The 17,343-nt window shown below is 51.1% G+C and overlaps 1 protein-coding gene across 1 annotated transcript in view; it reads right to left on the bottom strand.

The window, feature by feature from the left end:
- Nucleotides 1-17,343, bottom strand: part of LOC138521603 (phospholipase A2 inhibitor gamma subunit B-like) — a 230,753-nt gene that overhangs the window by 22,859 nt on the left and 190,551 nt on the right. The gene's annotated exons all lie outside the window — the stretch shown is intronic.

Raw genomic sequence — 17,343 nt, 5'->3', positions numbered from 1 at the left:
TTAAATGATTTAAATGTTGAGTTTACAATTTTTAATACTGTACAAATTATATGATTTTATTAGGTTTGATGTAATAAGTGTTGACACATTATTATTACTATATGTACATGGATTATGAATATATGTATATGATTTATATTATATGTGAAAAGTTTATTTATAAACTGTAACACATTAATACAAATGACAATTATTGTTAAAGATAGCATAACTTAGATGCAATGCTTCCATTGTTATTCCTTTCTAAAGTAAATTGTCATGAACATCACAGATGGCACTAGAATTGTGCTGCCAAAAAATCCACAGCCTCATCTTCAAGCAATGCATAATGGGAATTAATGAAAAAACATCCCCTTCCCCATCAAATTTAAAAAAAGTGTCAATGGATGTACTCCAAAACAAGGAAAGGAATATCTGCAAGGCTTTGTGACCAATGTGTTTCTTGTTTGACACCTGTTCAAAGAAAGCACCTATTTCTCTATGCGAAAATAAATAGGCTTGGTCCCAAAAAGCTTTTATTTGTATGCTTAATAACTTTTGAACAATTGGACAACTTTGCACCAAAAGGATCCATTTGTAGGGCCCATCCAGTGAGTCAAAGTTATTAGCAATTAAATGTTCAAAATAGTCAATGGTTCATAATTTTTACCATAACTATAGAGCAGAAGTGCTACCCTAGACAGAGACAGAGAGGGATGGAGGGAGGGATGGAGGGAGGGATGGAGAGAGAAGCAGAGAGAGAGTTTAAAGAGTTTGCTCATATTATCTTCAAAATGTTTACTGTACGCCTGAGGAGGGTGAACGAGATAAGAATGTGAGAGAATCAAAGAGGATAATGTTGGATTTTCTTAATCGTTCAGGTGCTCATGTATCTTGAAATTCTCTTTCTTATTGTAATAAAACAATGCCATTTTTCTCCACCTCTTATAGGTGTGTTGTAGTCCTGTATATGACATAGAATGTCGACGGGTTTGATCCTGTTATGCATTACAGGTATTAATCAAAGTTTGAAATAAGGAGTTCTAATGTGTTCGAATTTACATTGATATAAAAGCAGGTTAGTAGAAACACAGAATGGGTGGTGGTTGGCACTTAAAAGGGGAAGCAGTGGCTTAGTCCTGTTAGGGAAGGAAATTATAGTAGGAATAGTGCAGGTTACAGAACATTACATAGATGATGATTGGGTAGAATTAGGCAATAGGTGGGAATAGTTTGAAGAGGGGTTCAGGCCCATGATTTGTTGGAGGGTGGGAGTGTAAATTGTAGGTGGCGGGACAATACACCTCACATATATTTGTAGGCGTAAAAGAAGGCCAAAGCGTTAATTGCCCACATGTTTTGTGACAATGGAGAAGAACTCCAAAGCAGTGAAAACCCCACATGCATTTTGTAGGTATATGAAACAGCCAAATGACCTGGGACCCCACATGCTTTTTGCAGTAATTGGAGAAGACCGATGCACTGAGAACAACATGGGAATTTTGTAGGTGGAGGAGGAGGCTGACAACCTGAGATGCATTTTTTAGGCATAGGAGAAGGTCAAAGCTCTGAAAATATCCCATGTATTTTGTAAGAAAAGTAGAAAACGGAAGAAGTAAGAACCCCATGGCATTTTTTAAGCAGAGAAGGCCAAAGCATTTATGTGAGAATCACACATTTATGTTGTTGATGGGGGAGCAGGCCAAACACTGTAAACCCAAAATGCAATTTGTAGGTGGGAGAGTAGACCAAAGCACTAACAACATCACATGTCTTTTGTAGGCGTTGAAGAAGTCCAAAGCACTGAAAGTCCCATATGCATTTCTTAGGCATAGGAGAAGGCCAAGCAATGTGAATACCACATGCATTTACGCCATCATCCCACACCATTACATCAGAGAATCTTGTGGAATAACAGATTGTTACAAGCCTGTCAGAAATGCCATCTTTGCCTGGAGATCCCACACTATGAAGACAACTTATTTCAGTGGTCTAGTCCATTGCAAAACCACATATTTAGTTTGCTTCCACCTTCAGTGCCAAGAACACAAAAAGATATATCATGGCACCAGTATCATATAAAGAGAGACGCCAGATTGATACTAAGATATGCGCTTGTAAAAGTAGTTTTGTGGACAGGTGGTAAAATGACCAATAAGTCCTCTTTCTATGGTCATGATCGAGATGGTGAGAGAACTGTATTCTGAGTTAAAACCAGCGGTTTTGAAAATAAAGAATATGTGCAAGGGAATTTACTTTTTATAATGGTATAATATTAACACATAGATCTAATGACCATAATAATATTCGAGTGGTTATACGAATGTCCCTCGGATAAGTCCCCTTTATATGATCATGAAATACTCAGGAAAGTCTAGGTAACGCATCTAAGCATGCGCGGCGACACAGATGTTTCACCAGCACGCCAATGAACGAAGCAGAACGCTGTGTTACACGGACACGCTAAGAGAATCGGATCTGGGCACATGAGAAGAGAAAAGATACACGTACATTAATAGGTCCTTCAGAGGGGACGTAAAAAGCTGTGAACGTATACACAAGTAAATTCTTGATATAAAATACTGTGTGGAACCGCACAAATACAAAGAGGGGAGTGAGCATCAGGCATAAAAGAGAGGTAATAGAGTGCATAGATGCGGTGCATAAATACGTGGGAATTACCATCTAAACCAACACGAGAGTACTAGATACAATAACGCATAGATGGTGGTTATTAAGATGGAAGTATGAACTGTCAAAATACTCTCAGATAGAAAAAATAATTATTACATGACCGGCATGCATCAGATTGCAAAAAAAAAATCTTAATGGTATAAAGAGATAGTATGTACTCAGAGCCATGGTGCTTACAACCGAAGGGTGCAAATCTGGCCAGGCGGCCCAGCAGCCGTATTATGACATGGGATGATGCGGGTCTAGTACTATTCATAATATCATTAAAACATGTGCATTAAATCACAATAGCACTTTATCAGTGATTTAGACTGATAGGGATTGTTATTTGTGTTGCCAACTACAGTATCATCCTTACCGTAAGAAGATCCTCAACACTCGTGCAGTACACAACATTTGGGTGTATCTCAGAGACGTTGAGAAACAATGACGTGTTACTACTGATGAATATCAGAGAGTACAGAATGCCATAAAATTAATTGAAGTAATTCACATTTCTAACACCTAGAAAGCGTAAACCAAATAGTAAGGTATGGAAATGTATATTTTCAGGTGAAGCAAGGGACTGGTACAGTATTACACGGAAGATTCCTGAAACTATGATATACAACTAGAAGTATACCTGGAGTGTTTACGCTTGCATTTTAATTTGGAGTGAGTATTTCTTTGCCGCAAAGCTAACAGTGAATAGTGTGTGATCGAGATTGATAGATTTGATCTTCGGGGCACTAGCTAATTGAACTTTTATGTCCTTTAGGTAAGACTCAAAACAACTGGAAGAGTCAAAAGGTGGAGCTGTGACTAGGCCATCACATCTTGATTTCCCCCCAAAAATTAAACTTGGAGCTGAGTCAGATGGGACAATTGCTATTTAATAGCTTGTTGTGACACATTAAATGTGATTCGAAATAATGGGAGGATGATATAGAGCGTTAGTTCTGACGCAAGTTTTTTTAATATATTTTTTAGATGGCGTGGCTCACCTCAGCATACATGAAGCAAAACACATTGGGTATTTTGTTTATCATCCTGAAGCATGCTGCATCAATAAGAGGACACTATTGTTGATGTTCTATTTCTGACAACCGAAACACATGTCGACTCAAAGAACTGTTGGAATAATCATATACAGTTTATGTCAGTCAGAATGAGGAAGGGGACCCAAACACTATGCTAATGTATAAGAATGGAAAATGATGGATTATTTCACTGTCGTTCAATGTATAAATCTGAGACATTTGGCTTTGTAAGGAAAGTATGAATGAGAATGAATGAGAGAAAATATTGTGAGCATAACTATGCAACAGTTGTTTTGCTGATAATTGTACATTTCATTGTAATTTTATATATTTGAATTTTTCTAGCATTGCCACTAAGAAAACATTTCATACTGGCTTTTTCATTATGGCATCTTTAGCACTATGAGAACCCACGTTGGCTATGCCCACATAGGTTGGCTTAATAATGTCCATATTGCCACAGTAAGAAAACATTTTCATGCTGGTTTGTTAACCCAATATTTGCCAGTATTTCCGCTTAAAAAACATATGCATAGAGACTGTGTGAAATAAAGGCACTATTGCTTCTAAAAAGATTCTCTCAAGTTGGATACATTAAGCTGGCCACTATTACACTATTACGACATTTTCATTCGGCTGTGGCAATTATATGTGCTAGTATTTCCACTGTAAAGACATACTCAAGTTGCCTATGTGAAACAAGAGCAGTATTTATTGTTAATAAGACACTTTCATACTGACATTGCCAATAAATGCCAGAATTGGCTTTGTGCAACAAGGTAAGTTTTGGCACAATAAAAAAGCACTCAAATTGGCTATACTTAACAAGGCCACAGTCACCACTAAATTTCATTTTGTTGGTGCGTGAGCCCATGTATGTCTGTATTGACACTTTAGAAAGACACTCATGTTGGGTTTATTTAAGAAGCCAAGTTATGCTGGCCATGCCCATAATGGCTAGTGCTGCAAAATCATACTCATCTTCCAGTGCCCAACAAGATGTATGGCCACTGCAATGCTATCTTCATATTCCCTGTAATACATTTGAGGGGCCATCAAAATGCACCTTTGCAAAACCCACAAGCTCAGTACCATGGGCGCGTTCCTCTACCTCCTGCAAAGGCCCCCAGAAAACCCCTCATTTGCCTCTCTCCCCAAAGCCTTTTATTCATTCACATAAATACATACAGACATATGCGCACACTTTCACATGCACTCACAGGCATACATAAATACAACCCCTTGCAAGCACGCATACACACACAACAATGCTCTTTGGGATTTGCTGCCTGTGCATGCCCCAGAGTTGTGAACTAAAAAGGGCATGCAGTACACAAGCCATCATGTGGAAAGGGCCAGGCAAGGCAGCCCTCAGGTTACATTCTGCCTGCCCTCTCCGACTCCTCCCTAACTGACAGCAAGGCAGCACCCTGCCTCCCATTATGGATGAGCGAGCCACCAATGTGCAATCTTATACAGAGACTATAACATAAAGGCGCTTGTATGCCTTAAAGATATCACAATCATGTCCACATCACCTGAAGATCAATGGTATTCGGTGTGCAAAGTGCAAAACAAAATAATACAAAAAGAAGAAAAACCATGTGTGAGATTGGACCAGATGCAAAGCCACTTCCACGTGCTAGCAGAGCAAGGAAGGACTTTACATCATGTACAAAAGGACACATACACTGAACGATAAAAAGTGGGCACCTACAAGCTCCATTCAACAACCTAATCCCTAATCAACTATTATGAATTAATCATCACACTGCAAGATTACATAAAATGCAAAATTACTGCTAAATGGATTCCAGTGTTAGGCTGGGCACAGCATTCAGACCTCAACATCAAACTGGACCTGAAGGCCAGCCAACAACTCCTGATGATAGAAACAAGTGAGTAACACAAGGTACTATAAAGACATGCAGAAATGTTTCAACATACAATGCACATGCCCAAGGGATGCGCCAACCTGGTGAAACACAACATTAGAAGAGTGCCAATACCACTGAGAGAAAATTAGAAATGGTGAAGGATAACATGTGTAAACTAGTGGAGTCCAAGGGTGGTGAGTGCAAACGTCATGACCTGGAAGGCAGACACAAACAAAGTGAGGTTGTGCATCGGCCACAGAAACCACAACAGGCAGATCATAGGCAACAACGTTCCACTTCTAAATTTTCTGGGGTATTGTTGAATGAGGGCAGGGTCTCCATAACACTGTTTATGTGAAGAGTCTGCTACCAGACTAAACTGTACCAGAAAGCAAGATACCTAACAGTATTAATCAATCTTTTTAAACTGTGTTTGTCAGCCTCTGTCCTCCAGAGACTGATAGACATCCCTCTGAAAGGGATCAAAGACGTTTAGTACGCTAAGGCCCATAAGATAATGCATGGGTGAACAATGGTGAACAATGGACGAAGACAACAAGACATTAGAGGGAGTTCTTACCCTAATTGAAAAAAGGACACTTTGGTGAAATGCATATCAGATTATCCTCAAACTGTAGACAGAAAACAGCTAAGATCCTTCTTCGACATGAAAGGGCATTATTCAGAAATTGATAAAGTTGTCTTTACTGCTTCTGAGTGCCTCTGAGCTCTCAGTTGAAAAGGAGTTCACTACGCTTGGTCAGAAGAATGTAGCGCAGCATTCCCCAAAGTGAAAGATGTGCCCTGACTGTGTCCTTTTGACTCAGTCTAACATCATCTTGTCAGTCGAGGACAGTGCATATGGACTGGGAACTGCCTTCAAGCAGAAGGGCAGGAGTTCGCTTTTGCATCGAAGTCCCTCACCAAAACAGGAAGGCATGATTCTGTTAACGAGAGGGACGTCCAGGCATGGGTTCATCACATATATGTTTTTAATTTGTTTTTTTCGTTTTTATTTTTTTAGCAATTGCTAGATGACATCGTAAAGTCTTTGTGATTTGTTTTTCCACTACGCAAGGAATACCAATTGTCCTGAAGATGGCCATACGATCAAACAAAGGTGCCAGGGAAAGCATTTAATGTATTGTTTTGAAAAGGCCGAAACATATGAACCTATGTAGACAGTCCTAGTGGTTCAAAACAGTAAACCTACATAAACTAAGACCATGCTAATGGTCTTGGTGACAAATGTAATAAAAGAAAATAACGTGATGAAGAAAGATACATAATAAATGTGTGTAGATAACACATCTGTCACACACTAATCTCACCTTTTTTTGTGAAATTTGTTGATATGAAATGTATTGAATTCTGTTTTGGAAATAATTGTGTGCATAATCTAATGACACACTAGAAATATTAAGGGGGTAATTCATAGAATTCAGCGCACAAGTGGCGCACGCGGCTGGCGCACAGTGTGCGCGTGCGAATCCCTGCGCCAGCCGCGTGCGCAAAAATCCATTTCCGCGCACAGCGTATTCATGGATTCCAGCCACCAAAACCAGCCGTGGCGCACAGTGGCGCAGCGACCCTGCAGCAGCGCCAGAACGCCTCTCGCGCAGGGAAAAGCCATCAATATACCCAATCCGGCGCAAAGGGCTGCGCTAACCCTGTACCAGCACAGCAAGCGGGCTACGTGTATCACTGGGGTGTGCGGGAAGTACCTCACGCGATTGGCCCCATGCGAGCAGGGTACGCGTATTTCAGGGGTGCGCGGGAAGTTCCACACGCGATTTCATCATGGTACGTGTATTTCAGGGGTGCGCGGGAATTTCCACACGCGATTGGGCCCGTGCGAGCAGGGTACGCGTATCTCAGGGGTGCGCGGGAAGATCCACACGCGATTCCATCAGGGTACGTGTATTTCGGGGTGCGCGTGAAGTTCCACATGCGATTCCATCAGGGTACGTGTATTTCAGGGTGCAGGTGGAGTTACACACGCGATTTCATCATGGTACGTGTATTTCAGGGGTGCGCGGGAATTTCCACACGCGATTGGGCCCGTGCGAGCAGGGTACGCGTATCTCAGGGGTGCGCGGGAAGTTCCACACGCGATTCCATCAGGGTACGTGTATTTCGGGGTGCGTGTGAAGTTCGACATGCGATATCAGCAGGGTACGTGTATTTCAGGGTGCAGGGGAAGTTACACACGCGATTTCCGCAGGGTACGTGTATTTCAGGGGTGCGCGTGAAGTTCCACACGCGATATCAGCAGGGTACGTGTATTTCAGGGTGCAGGGGAAGTTACACACGCGATTCCAGCAGGGTACGTGTATTTCAGGGGTGCGCGGGAATTTCCACACGCGATTGGGCCCGTGCGAGCAGGGTATGCGTATCTCAGGGGTGTGCGGGAAGTTCCACACGCGATTCCATCAGGGTACGTGTATTTCAGGGTGCAGGGGAAGTTCCACACGCGATTTCAGCAGGGTACGTGTATTCCAGGGGTGCGCGGGAAGTTCCACACGCGATTCCATCAGGGTACGTGTATTTCAGGGTGCAGGGGAAGTTCCACACGTGATTTCAGCAGGGTAAGTGTATTCCAGGGGTGCGCGGGAAGTTCCACACGCGATTCCATCAGGGTACGTGTATTTCAGGGTGCAGGGGAAGTTCCACAAGCAATTTCAGCAGGGTACGTGTATTTCAGGGGTGCGCGTGAAGGTACACACGCGATATCAGCAGGGTACTTGTATTTCAGGGTGCAGGGGAAGTTACACACGTGACTTCCGCAGGGTACGCGTTTTTCATGGGTGCGCGTGAAGTTCCACACGCGATATCAGCAGGGTACGTGTATTTCAGGGTGCAGGGGAAGTTACACACGCGAAATCAGCAGGGTACGTGTATTCCAGGGGTGCGCGGGAAGTTCCACACACGATTCCATCAGGGTACGTGTATTTCGGGGTGCGGGGGAAGTTCGACACGTGATTCCATCAGGGCACGTGTATTACAGGGGTGCGCGGGGAGCACCACACGTGAATTGCACGTGTGGGCCCTCCCAGGTGTTCCCTCTACACCCTCCACGGCACCTGCAGGTGGCTCACACCACAGGGGCCTACCCAGCACATGTCCTGCAGGCACCCCATCCACCATGGCCATGCCCCCCAGCCAACCCACATGTCAACTTGCACTACTGCCCACCAACGCATGTCCCCCTGCACCCCCAGCCACCAGGGGCACCCTCCACTTGCCCCCACCCATGTCTCCCACCACCCCCACCCCCCAGCCACCAGGGGCAGCCTCCACCAGGCCCCCACCCATGTCTCCCAGCACCCCCACCCCCCAGCACTGTGGGGCACCTGCCAGCAGGCCCCCACCCATGTCCGACTCATGTTCCCCACCACCCCCACCCCCCAGCACTGTGGGGCACCTGCCAGCAGGCCCCCACCCATGTCCAACTCATGTTCCCCACCACCCCCACCCCCCAGCACTGTGGGGCACCTGCCAGCAGGCCCCACCCATGTCCAACTCATGTTCCCCACCACCCCCACCCCCCAGCACTGTGGGGCACCTGCCAGCAGGCCCCCACCCATGTCCAACTCATGTTCCCCACCACCCCCACCCCCCAGCACTGTGGGGCACCTGCCAGCAGGCCCCACCCATGTCTCCCACCACCCCCCAGCAGTGCAGGGGCAGCCTCCACCAGGCCCCCACCCATGTCTCCCACCACCCCCACCCCCCACTCCCCAGGGCCAGCCTCCACCAGGCCCCCACCCATGTCTCCCACCACCCCCACCCCCCCAGTCACCAGGGGCAGCATCCAAAAGGCCCCCACCCATGTCTCCCACCACCCCCACCCCCCAGCAGTGCAGGGGCACCCACCACCAGGCCCCCACCCATGTCTCCCAGCACCCCCACCCCCCAGCCACCAGGGGCACCAACCACCAGGCCCCCACCCATGTCTCCCACCACCCCCTTCCCCCCAGTCACCAGGGGCACCCTCCACCAGGCCCCCACCCATGTCTCCCACCACCCCCACCCCCCAGCCACCAGGGGCAGCCTCCACCAGGCCCCCACCCATGTCTCCCAGCACCCACACCCCCCAGCAGTGCAGGGGCACCCACCACCAGGCCCCCACCCATGCCTCCCAGCACCCCCACCCCCCAGCCACCAGGGGCACCAACCACCAGGCCCCCACCCATGTCTCCCACCACCCCCCAGTCACCAGGGGCAGCCTCCACCAGGCCCCCACCCATGTCTCCCAGCACCCCCACCCCCCAGCCACCAGGGGCAGCCTCCACCAGGCCCCCACCCATGTCTCCCAGCACCCCCACCCCCCCAGTCACCAGGGGCAGCCTCCACCAGGCCCCCACCCATGTCTCCCACCACCCCCACCCCCCAGCAGTTCAGGGGCACCCACCACCAGGCCCACACCCATGTCTCCCACCACCCCCACCCCCCAGCAGTGCAGGGGCAGCCTCCACCAGGCCCCCACCATTGTCTCCCACCACCCCCCAGTCACCAGGGGCAGCCTCCACCAGGCCCCCACCCATGTCTCCCAGCACCCCCACCCCCCAGCCACCAGGGGCAGCCTCCACCAGGCCCCCACCCATGTCTCCCAGCACCCCCACCCCCCCAGTCACCAGGGGCAGCCTCCACCAGGCCCCCACCCATGTCTCCCACCACCCCCACCCCCCAGCAGTTCAGGGGCACCCACGACCAGGCCCCTACCCATGTCTCCCAGCACCCCCACCCCCCAGCCACCAGGGGCACCAAACACCAGGCCCCCACCCATGTCTCCCACCACCCCCAACCCCCCAGCAGTGTGGGGCAGCCCCCACCAGGCCCCCACTCATGTCTCCCACCACCCCCACCCACCAGCCACCATGGGCAGCCTCCATCAGGCCCCCACCCATGTCTCCCACCACCCCCCCAGCAGTGTGGGGCACCCTCCACCAGGCCCCCACCCATGTCTCCCACCACCCCCACCCCCCAGCCACCATGGCCAGCCCCCACCAGGCCCCCACTCATGTCCCCTATCACCCCCACCCCCCAGCCACCATGGGCAGCCTCCACCAGGTCCTCACAATCCCCAATCATGTGCGTTATGGTCAGCCTCCACAGCCAAAAAGCCCTACCAAGTAACCCATTCACCCACATGGAAATGGAAATTACATGTTACACCCCCAATGTTCATAAAGCAAATGAACCCATGTCCGTCACACACAATGGTTGCAATTGAATGGGAAAAAACCCAACATGACATGCATGAAACCAATGAGATGATACCACACAGTGAAGTATGAAAACAAAATTGTATTAAAAAAAAAGAATGTAAATGAAATGAGACAAACTACAATGGCAATGAAAAAAAGATAAGCTGCATGTCCGTCTAAAAAAATAAAAACACCAAATCCTAATCCAAAAAAATGTTGTCCAAAGTCAAATTAAAAATAAAATCAATCCAATGAAGAACTATGTACAAAACATCCAAGGGTCCATGAGCCCAACTGAACAAAGGAAACCTACAAAAAACCCTAACTAAAATGCAACTATATACAAAATGTGGAGCAGTGTCCGTCGACTCCAAATCATAAGAAGAAACAAATGAAACCTAAAACTAAAGAACTATATACAAAGGCGGCGGGCAAGTCCAGCGGCTCACTCCGTGGTGTTCCGGGCCAGGGCATCATCGAACTCCTGTTCGATGTCCCGGAGGCGGTCCTGTTCCATGGCCCCGAGGGTCCGCAGGGACGACGCCGTCTCCTCCTCCAACCCCCTGCGGATTGCCTCGAGGCACTCGGCCCGCCTCAGGGCCCTCCGCATGGAGTTCTCCGCCCTGACCATTGTGAGCCACGCCTCTTTCCCCCGCCGCCGCTCTGCACCTATCTGCTGGCCCAACCGCTGCCACACAGAAGACACACCCCGTCCTGGGTCAACCTGCCCTCCGGCCGATGCCTGCCCCTCCGATGTTGAAGGCCCCGAGCCTTCATGGCTCCCACCACGTTGCTGCTGCTGCTGTGCCTCTGCCCGTGCACTGTCTCCTGCTGCCTGCACATCCTCCGCCGGCTGGGGTGCAGTTGTTGATGTGGCCACCCCTGCTGGACGTCCGACTCCCGACTGTGGCAGGGATGCCTCCTCCACCAGCCTGGCCGCACCGTCAGAGGCAGCTCCACAGGGCACCCAGGTGACTGATGGGTGGGAAGATGGCACAGAGGACGACTGGCGCTTAGGGGGTCCAGTTGAGGAGGGGGTCGGAGCAAGCCCCATCAGACGGAGGAATCCGGCCTGGGTGACCTGTCCCAGCAGGCTGACGTGGTCAACAAGCCATTCGAGATGACGTGCAGTCTCTCCATGAAAAGACTGCAGGTCACCTCGCATGGCCCGTTGACGCAACGCCACCCCAGCCAGGACAGGCTCAACCTGGACCTGGATAGCCACGTCCGCAGGCAGAGGAAGGCCAGTTGACGTGAGCTCATCCCCTGCCTGAAAACGGGTCTGGACGTAGGCATCCCTGGTGGTTCAAGATGATGCAGGAACAGGATCGGGGACAGGATTGCACACAGGCACCTCCGCGGAGGCCTGTGCTTCCTCCTGTCCCTGGTCCTGCACTGCACCACTAGCACCAGTGGGATCCCCACCTCCAGACCCCGTCTCTGGTGCTTGCACGGCCTCCTCCTCCACCAAACCCCCCACCAACCTGGATGACTCCGTGCCATCTTCCCCTGTTGGGCCCTGTGGGGTCCCAGCTGCCCCTTCTGCTGCCGAGGAGTCCAACTCCAACCTCCGCCTCTTGGACCTCCCCCCGGCAGCTGCAGCCTGGGATGCGGCACCGGACTCCTCACTCCCCGACGAGATGACAACACGGGAGGGGAGCCGGGCCTTCCGTCTCCGGCTGGCGGTGGGATCCCCGCCGCTGTGCTCCACAGCACCTTCTCCGCCCTCTTCATCAGTTGACGCTGCAGACAGGGAGATACAAAACACAGTCATCAGGGCACTGTACAATGGACACATACACACATGACAGTTGCACATGAGTGGCATTGGCAAACCTCAGACATGGCATCGCAATCCCCAACACACATGTCATTACAACTCGCACACATGAGCCATACCACAGCCAATTCGCAACTGCCACCACCATCCATACACATACAACAGCATGAGCAGCCAAAGGTGAGCCAGACATCACATGCAACACAGGAAGTGCACCACACATGTACACACACCACCACACTTGCATGCATGTGTACACCTCTGCCAAGTGTCGCACTGTTCAGACGGGCATCCATGTCACATCTGCCAATCAGGCTTCCACATACCGCTGTCACATGCATCCATGTTGCATCACTGTTGCACCCTTGTCAAATACACACACATGCACATGTACACAGTGCTGATACATGCAGCCGAAAACAACATACATGCGTGACATCACGGACATGTCTACTTACATACACATTCATCCAAACATGTGTGCCCACACAACTGCTATTGGCATGCAAGCCTACACACACAAGCACCATCCATGTCTCACACATTCCAGCCCTCGCATGTGTTAGCCCCACGGCCCTGTACACCTCCACCCATACTCGACCCCATACAAACAGATGTGCAACCTGCACACTACTGAAAAATCACCACACGCACTGCTCACAATCAGGATGCATGTACACTTACCGCTCGACTCCAGACAGGTCTGCCTCTCAAGGACCTGGACGTGTAGCGCTGGGGATCTGCGTTCCAGGACCCTCATCTGTTCTTCAGACAAGTGGCCCCGGCGCCCCTTGGCATCCGCTGCCTTCAAGAGGCGCCGGGCCTTGTTCAGGGTCCTGGACCTGAAGTCCTCCCAGCGCTTCCTGACATGTTGTAAGTCGCGGACTGCCACCCCCTCCGCGTTGATGGCAGTCACGATGTCAGTCCAGATCCGAGTCCGTCCTTCCTTGTCGGCGCGGGAACTTCTGAAGAGGGCATCATACTGCCCCAGGACTTGCTCCACCAGGACACCAACTTCGGTGGCACTGAAGCTGGTGCCCCTCTGCCTCTCTGGCCGGGGGTTGTCAGTGGTCACAGATGGTGTTTGCCCCGACATGACAACCCCAGAGGCAGGAGTGGGTGGGCAACTGGGTCCTGGGGCAGGGCTGTGGAGCGATGGAATCCCAGTCGGGAGTCTTTGGTTCCAGCAGGGGTGGTCAGAGCAACAGCACCCCTGGCTGATGTGCAGGCAGCAAATGGCAGTGCACGTGGGCAGCAGGCAGTCAGGCAGCAGCAGATGGCAGGTGGGAGCGTGCTCGGGGCTCTGGGGGGCAGTAGTTCGGCCTTCTGGGCAGGAGCGTGGTCTTCCGTGTGCTTACGCGTGGCCAGCTTGATACGTAGTGATTTGGCACGTGAAAAATCTGCATGTCAGCGTGTAATTCGAGGAAAGGCCCTTAGCGCGTAAGCGCGTCTGCACGCATACGCATTTTCATTGGACAGAAGGCCCCTCAAGCGCAAGCGCCCCTGTGACCTGACACGTACAGACGTGCATGGGCATTTCAGCGCGCGTGAAAAACTGCACGTCCGCGTGTAATACGAGGAAAGGGCCCATGCGCGTAAGCGCGCGTGGAAACTGCACGTCCGCGTGTAATACGTGGAAAGGGCCATGCGCGTAAGCGCGTGTGGAAACCGCACGTCCGCGAGTAATACGTGGAAAGGGCCATGGGCGTAAGCACGCGTCACGTCACAGGGGCGCTTGCGTTTGAAGGGCCTTCTGTCCAATGAAAATGCGTATGCGTGCAGACGCGCTTACACGCTAAGGGCCTGTCCTCGAATTACACGCTGACGTGCAGATTTTTCATCACTCCACAGCCCAGCCCCAGGACCCAGTTGCCCACCCACTCCTGCCTCTGGGGTTGTCATGTCGGGGCAAACACCATCTGTGACCACTGACAACCCCCGGCCAGAGAGGCAGAGGGGCACCAGCTTCAGTGCCACCGAAGTTGGTGTCCTGGTGGAGCAAGTCCTGGGGCAGTATGATGCCCTCTTCGGAAGTTCCCGCGCCGACAAGGAAGGACGGACTCGGATCTGGACTGACATCGTGACTGCCATCAACGCGGAGGGGGTGGCAGTCCACGACTTACAACATGTCAGGAAGCGCTGGGAGGACTTCAGGTCCAGGACCCTGAACAAGGCCCGGCGCCTCTTGAAGGCAGCGGATGTCAAGGGGCGCCGGGGCCACTTGTCGGAAGAACAGATGAGGGTCCTGGAACGCATATCCCCAGCGCTCCACGTCCAGGTCCTAGAGAGGCAGACCCGTCTGGAGTCGAGTGGTGAGTGTACATGCATCCTGATTGTGAGCAGTGCGTGTGGTGATTATTCAGTAGTGTGCAGGTTGCACATCTGTTTGTATGGGGTCGAGTATGGGTGGGGGTGTACAGGGCCGTGGGGCTTACACATGCGAGGGCTGTAATGTGTGAGACATGGATGGTGCTTGTGTGTGTAGGCTTGCATGCCAAATGCAGTTGTGTGGGCACACATGTTTGGATGAATGTGTATGTAAGTAGACATGTCCGTGATGTCACGCATGTATGTTGTTTTCGGCTGCATGTATCAGCACTGTGTACATGTGCATGTGTGTGTATTTGACAAGGGTGCAACAGTGATGCAACATGGATGCATGTGACAGCGGTATGTGGAAGCCTGATTGGCAGATGTGACATGGATGCCCGTCTGAACAGTGCGACACTTGGCAGAGGTGTACACATGCATGCAAGTGTGGTGGTGTGTGTACATGTGTGGTGCACTTCCTGTGTTGCATGTGATGTCTGGCTCACCTTTGGCTGCTCATGCTGTTGTATGTGTATGGATGGTGGTGGCAGTTGCGATATGGCTGTGGTATGGCTCATGTGTGCGAGTTGTAATGACATGTGTGTTGGGGATTGTGATGCCATGTCTGAGGTTTGCCAATGCCACTCATGTGCAACTGTCATGTGTGTATGTGTCCATTGTACAGTGCCCTGATGCCTGTGTTTTGTTTCTCCCTGTCTGCAGCGTCAACTGATGAAGAGGGCGGAGAAGGTGCTGTGGAGCACAGCGGCGGGGATCCCACCGCCAGCCAGAGACGCAAGGCCTGGCTCCCCTCCTGTGTTGTCATCTCGTCGGGGAGTGAGGAGTACGGTGCCGCGTCCCAGGCTGCAGCTGCCGGGGGGAGGTCCAAGAGGCGGAGGTTGGAGTTGGGCTCCTCGGCAGCAGAAGGGGCAGCTGGGACCCCACAGGGCCCAACAGGGGACGATGGCACGGAGTCATCCAGGTTGGTGGGGGGTTTGGTGGAGGAGGATGCCGTGCAAGCACCAGAGACGGGGTCTGGAGGTGGGGATCCCACTGGTGCTAGTGGTGCAGTGCAGGACCAGGGACAGGAGGCAGCACAGGCCGCCGCGGAGGTGCCTGTGTGCAATCCTGTCCCCGATCATGTCCCTGCATCATCTTGCACCAGCAGGGATGCCTACGTCCAGACCCGTTTTCAGGCAGGGGATGAGCTCACGTCAACTGGCCTTCCTCTGCCTGCGGACGTGGCTATCTGGGTCCGGGTTGAGCCTGTCCTGGCTGGTGTGGCGTTGCGTCAACGGGCCATGCGAGGTGACCTGCAGTCTTTTCATGGAGAGACTGCACGTCATCTCGAATGGCTCGTTGACCACGTCAGCCTGCTGGGCCAGGTCACCCAGGCCAGATTCCTCCGTCTGATGGGGCTTGCTCCGACCCCTTCCTCAACTGGACCCCCTACGCGCCAGTCGTCCTCTGTGCCATCTTCCCACCCATCAGTCACCTGGGTGCCCTGTGGAGTTGCCTCTGACAGTGCGGCCAGGCTGGTGGAGGAGGCATCCCTGCCACAGTCGGGAGTCGGACGTCCAGCAGGGGTGGCCACATCAACAACTGCACCCCAGCCGGCGGAGGATGTGCAGGCAGCAGGAGGCAGTGCACGGGCAGAGGCACAGCAGCAGCAGCAACGTGGTGGGAGCCATGAAGGCTCGGGGCCTTCAACATCGGAGGGGCAGGCATCGGCTTGAGGGCAGGTTGACCCAGGATGGGGTGTGTCTTCTGTGTGGCAGAGGTTGGGCCAGCAGATAGGTGCGGAGCGGCGGCAGGCGGAAGAGGCGCGGCTCACAATGGTCAGGGCGGAGAACTCCATGCGGAGGGCCCTGAGGCGGGCCGAGTGCCTCGAGGCAATCCGCAGGGGGTTGAAGGAGGAGACGGCGTCGTCCCTGCGGACCCTCGGGGCCATGGAACAGGACCGCCTCCGGGACATCGAACAGGAGTTCGATGATGCCCTGGCCCGGAACACCACGGAGTGAGCCGCTGGACTTGCCCGCCGCCTTTGTATATAGTTCTTTAGTTTTAGGTTTCCTTTGTTTGTTCTTATGATTTGGAGTCGACCGACACTGCTCCACTTTTTGTATATAGTTGCATTTTAGTTAGGGTTTTTTGTAGGTTTCCTTTGTTCAGTTGGGCTCATGGACCCTTGGATATTTTGTACATAGTTCTTCATTGGATTGATTTTATTTTTAATTTGACTTTGGACAACATTTTTATGGATTAGGATTTGGTGTTTTTATTTTTTTAGACGGACATGCAGCTTATCTTTTTTTCATTGCCATTGTAGTTTGTTTCATTTCATTTGCATTCTTTTTTTTTTAATACAATTTTGTTTTCATACTTCACTGTGTGGTATCATCTCATTGGTTTCATGCATGTCATGTTGGGTGTTTTCCCATTCAATTGCAACCATTGTGTGTGACGGACATGGG

Source organism: Ambystoma mexicanum, chromosome 1q (genome assembly GCF_040938575.1).
Source record: "Ambystoma mexicanum isolate Mex_15411 chromosome 1q, UKY_AmexF1_1, whole genome shotgun sequence".
NCBI classification, from domain to species: Eukaryota; Metazoa; Chordata; class Amphibia; order Caudata; family Ambystomatidae; genus Ambystoma; species Ambystoma mexicanum.
Note: the sequence above shows the minus strand (reverse complement) of the source record. Positions and strands in the feature narration are given on the sequence as shown.